The sequence below is a fragment of the Osmia lignaria genome, unplaced genomic scaffold, assembly GCF_051020975.1.
Source record: "Osmia lignaria lignaria isolate PbOS001 unplaced genomic scaffold, iyOsmLign1 scaffold0002, whole genome shotgun sequence".
Lineage (NCBI taxonomy): Eukaryota > Metazoa > Arthropoda > Insecta > Hymenoptera > Megachilidae > Osmia > Osmia lignaria.
Genome location: NW_027478159.1, coordinates 135,001 through 140,000, shown reverse-complemented (window position 1 = coordinate 140,000; position 5,000 = coordinate 135,001). Strand labels below are relative to the sequence as shown.

At 47.3% G+C, this 5,000-nt stretch overlaps 1 non-coding gene and 1 pseudogene across 1 annotated transcript; both read right to left on the bottom strand.

Moving 5' to 3' along the window:
* LOC143306215 (large subunit ribosomal RNA) overlaps positions 1–2,074 on the bottom strand; it is a 4,305-nt pseudogene extending 2,231 nt beyond the window's left edge.
* A 1,733-nt stretch (positions 2,075–3,807) lies between these two features.
* On the bottom strand, positions 3,808–3,962 carry LOC143306197 (5.8S ribosomal RNA). Its single transcript, XR_013063655.1, has one exon. It is a non-coding gene; the product is annotated as a 5.8S ribosomal RNA (ribosomal RNA).
* Positions 3,963–5,000: the final 1,038 nt, after the last annotated feature.

The window sequence follows — 5,000 nt, the reverse complement described above, 5'->3', positions numbered from 1 at the left end:
AATGGTATGCGGTTCCGCTGCCGGGTTCCGGAATAGGAACCGGATTCCCTTTCGCCCAATGGGTGTGCATCTCTGCAACTACTTCTTATAAATTCGATTTAGCCATATTTAACAGTTTTGTTGTTGCTTTTTAACTGAGAGCTTTAGGACACCTCATTTACATAGGATTTCTCTTAGGGCTTAGGATCGACTGACTCGTGTGCAACGGCTGTTCACACGAAACCCTTCTCCACGTCAGTCCTCCAGGGCCTCGCTGGAGTATTTGCTACTACCACCAAGATCTGCACCGACGGCGGCTCCAGGCAGGCTCACGCCCAGACCCTTCTGCGCACACCGCCGCGACCCTCCTACTCGTCAGGGCTTCATGGAGGACCAAATTTTGTCCAGCCCCACTTGCCACTGACGGCGGAGTATAGGCGCGACGCTTCAGCGCCATCCATTTTCAGGGCTAGTTGCTTCGGCAGGTGAGTTGTTACACACTCCTTAGCGGATTCCGACTTCCATGGCCACCGTCCTGCTGTCTTAAGCAACCAACGCCTTTCATGGTATCCCATAAGCGTCGACTTAGGCGCCTTAACTCTGCGTTTGGTTCATCCCACAGCGCCAGTTCTGCTTACCAAAATTGGCCCACTTGGCACTCTGATCCAATAATAAAATCTCATGGCTTCATTTGATGCAAGCAAGCCAGAGATCTCACCCATTTAAAGTTTGAGAATAGGTTGAGGTCGTTTCGGCCCCAAGGCCTCTAATCATTCGCTTTACCAGATGAGACTCGCAATAACGTTCGAGCGAGTGCCAGCTATCCTGAGGGAAACTTCGGAGGGAACCAGCTACTAGATGGTTCGATTAGTCTTTCGCCCCTATACCCAGTTCCGACGATCGATTTGCACGTCAGAATCGCTACGGACCTCCATCAGGGTTTCCCCTGACTTCGTCCTGACCAGGCATAGTTCACCATCTTTCGGGTCCCAACGTGTACGCTCTAGGTGCGCCTCTTCTCGCAATGAGAACGAGACGCCCCGGGAGTGCGAGGCCTAATCGTAACGAGGCCCATCCTCCCTAGGTCGACGCAGAGGACGACATTCACTTTCATTTCGCCTTTAGGTTTATTTATATCCCAATGACTTGCGCACATGTTAGACTCCTTGGTCCGTGTTTCAAGACGGGTCCTGAGAGTACCCAAAGCAATAGCGTCGCCGACCGGTAATTCAAAGCTTGGCCAGTCCAAGGACTCCTCCTGCTAACAGCTGGCCAGACCCGGGGACGGCGCATAGTCCGTACATCCGGGTAATTATAACTGAACCTAGCTTGCGGCGGTCCTGACGCACACACATTCGAAAATGGATTGGTTGCGGCCTGATACCGTCTGAGTACCGTCGCGCAGTCGGCCAGGCAACCGAGGGTCTGTCACGAACACCGTTAAGGTGACGGACAGGCTCCGCCTCGGACCGTAGACCGACACGCAACGGGTCGCGACGTTCTACTAGGGGAGAAGTGCACGACTACCTCGTCGGAACATTCGCCGAAGGTGGTGTGCCCTCGCTAATGGAACCCGAAGGTCCATCCGGGGCATCGCGCACCAACGGGAGCCAGCGTTGTTGACGATGAATCTCCCCATTCGATCTTTTGGGTTTCTCAGGTTTACCCCTGAACGGTTTCACGTACTCTTGAACTCTCTCTTCAAAGTTCTTTTCAACTTTCCCTCACGGTACTTGTTCGCTATCGGTCTCGTGGTCGTATTTAGCCTTAGATGGAGTTTACCACCCACTTAGGGCTGCACTCTCAAGCAACCCGACTCTAAGGAGAGATCCTCCCGAAACGCGTACCGGTCACTACGGGCCTGGCACCCTCTATGGGTAAATGGCCCCATTCAAGATGGACTTGGACGCAATTCGATGTCTCGGGATAAACGGATCCTCCTGAACACTACATTTCCCAGCGGCGGTACCGCGGGATTCAGTGCTGGGCTCATTCCTGTTCGCTCGCCGCTACTAAGGAAATCCTAGTTAGTTTCTTTTCCTCCGCTTAATAATATGCTTAAATTCAGCGGGTAATCTCGCCTACTCTGAGGTCGTCAATTTCTTTGGTTTCATCGAAAGGTGAATAATGATGCTCGATGCAAAAAAAAAAAAAATAAACGAAAAGAAGCAAAAAAGCAAACACGTAGAGAAACTGTGCGTGAAACAAACCTTTCGCATATTCAATTTTTCCTCCTCTCTCGTTTCAAAATGTTTGTATTTATCGTTCGATGAAACGAGCACAAGAGGGAAAAAAAAGTTGAGACACGACGTTCCCATAATTTTCGTGTTATTTCCTTTTTGCTTCAAACATTTTGCGGACTGCAGCTTCGTCGTATTGCTTTTATCAATTTTTAACAATTTCAAAGCGAAGACAACTCGCAAGACGATCCATTTCGTCTCGGTTCAATTTTAACGTCCGTCCGTATTATTTTTTGTTCCACAAGAGATTTCGAATAGGTTTCTTTATTTATCATCCCTTCTTTTCGAGCGCCACGGAAGCAAGAGGAAAAGCAAGAGCGGGAGAACATTTCGCGTATACTTCATTTAACAATTTTAACCAACACGCGATGTACTCCACACACCTCTTAGATTTAACAACTGCTTTTCTCTTCTTCTCCCCTTAGCGCAAGGGTAAACCCCATTTGTCTCTTCTTTGGAACGCAACAAAACTTTCGAGGACTGGACGACCGAGCGATGGTCGCGCGGTCTTCGCTTATCTTTAACAAACGAAGTAGTCCGTATGTATTCTAAATGTTGAAGCCTCCTAGAGCTTTAAGCCATGCGAGACATTGAAATGCTGTTTTAACGGGAGCATGCATAATTGCTGCAAACATACTTTTATCACAAGTTCTAGCCACGCCACGGAGGCTTCGAAGTTCCTTCACCATTCGCTTTCCTCTCTTTTGTTACACAGTTTCAGACTACGATCAGGGGTACCGAAACGCTGTATTGATTGTAAACAACCATTTTTATCTTGGAGCGGAGCGTTCCTTTACTCGTTAGATTTGTCTTGTCGCGTGTGTATTCGCTTTTTCGACGCTTTTTAACCATTTAACTTGTTTAGCGAAGCTAAACGCACAGACAGACAAAAAAAAAGGAACAGCATCGCGCGTCAAACAGCGACGACCCATCTGAAGCGATCTTTCATTTATACACCGTTTGTAAACAGAGAGATGTATAAAGCGCGGGGAATCATTCGAAACCCTGGGGCTATTCGAGCTTGCATTTCAGCAAATTATCATCTCAAACATTTCACTCGTTTGCTTTTTCTAAATTTATAGGAGAGCTTCTTTCGTTTATTTTTGACACACCTTTCGTAAATATCGTTTCTGGCAACGTCGGGAGCGTGGATTTCTACAAGTGAACAATCGCGCCGATCCGATAACTTCCAGCAGGATGGAGAATCTTTATAGATTATCTTCCGAGAACTCGGTGCTTTCACGGGCGGTCGTTTATAAATTTTAACGAACGACTCGCGCGCCGTGACGCACTTGCGCTAGTTCGAAGAGATATTTCGAAATTTGTTTCTCTCCTTTAACGGCCTGCATTTAGTGTATCGGTTGCGATTTTCGTCACATCGTTTCCACGACAAACGCCGACGAACTGCCCAACTATCGCTCGTACGTTGCGACTCTTTCTTTGTTTATCGTTCATTCATTCTTTCAATTTCGTTCGATAATCCCGCTCCGAAACGTTCTACTTTCGTTGAACGACGGCGAGATGTTTAGAAAGAAATGAATTACTCTTTTTTCGAGAAGCAAACGCAAGCAGTCTTTTGTTAAGAAAACGACCCTCAGCCAGGCGTGGTCCAGGAATTGTATCCGTGGACCGCAATGTGCGTTCGAAATGTCGATGTTCATGTGTCCTGCAGTTCACACGTTGACGCGCAATTAGCTGCGTTCTTCATCGACCCACGAGCCAAGTGATCCACCGTTCAGGGTAATCGTAAAATTTTGTATTTCAAACTCTTTAGATCTTTAGAGTGTTATTTTCATTATTAACACGCATCACATTCGATACCCACATCACTCTCCCACCCGGCGCGTGCGGGAGAGCGAATTCGGGCGTCGCCAACGTATTTGTTTGTTTGTTCGATCGTTGACGACACGATCGCGTCCAAGGACGGAAACCGTCGGAGAAACGCCCAGTGGCACGCTCCTCTCGACGGTCGGGCGTAAAGTACATTTAAAAACCTTGAAAAGTACGAACGCACACAAGGAATGCGAGCGCGCGTCCTGTCGCTGAATCGTGGGTTGCGAGATTCGAACAGACACACGGCCGGCGACGATCGGTCTAACTAATGGACACATAGTTTTTCAAAGACTCGCTATCGTCGCTTCTCAGCCGGTCCGTAAACAACACACATCGATCAGGCGGACGCACGAATCTTACCACGGTGCGTGTTTCGTAGATTCCAGGTTACCCGCAAGTACCTCTCTCTCCCTCTCGAAAGAGGAATCTCGATCCGTCCTTTTTGGACAATGGAGAAATCTTTTTATCGCAACACGGATGGCAAAGAAACAACCAAAGCGTAGGAGCGTGGGGACGAGAGCGACGAAAAGAACGTCGCGAAAACAAAGTTTCGACGGTTGCTCGTTCTAATACATCGTAGTTTCAACTCTCTCAGTTTTAACCACTCCTAGACGCTTCGTAAACTTTTAACAATTCTTCGCCTCCGCGAGTTTCATTTCGAATAGAGCGAACGCAACACGGACCAAAAAAACTCCGGTGATGCCAGATCATTTAGCAAAGATCAGACGGCGGGTCATCTGTATTCCTTTTCTCTCTTTTTTATATCTTTCCATTTAACTAGGGTGTCGCAACGACGGGTACATTTATATATTTATATATATTGTATTTCAATTTTAATGATCCTTCACTTTCGGTTTGTAATAATATGATCCTTCTTTCATTTCGATCCTTCATATTGTAGGTTAACCAACAGAAGTTTGTTTTTTTACGACTTGTATTTTTGTGGTT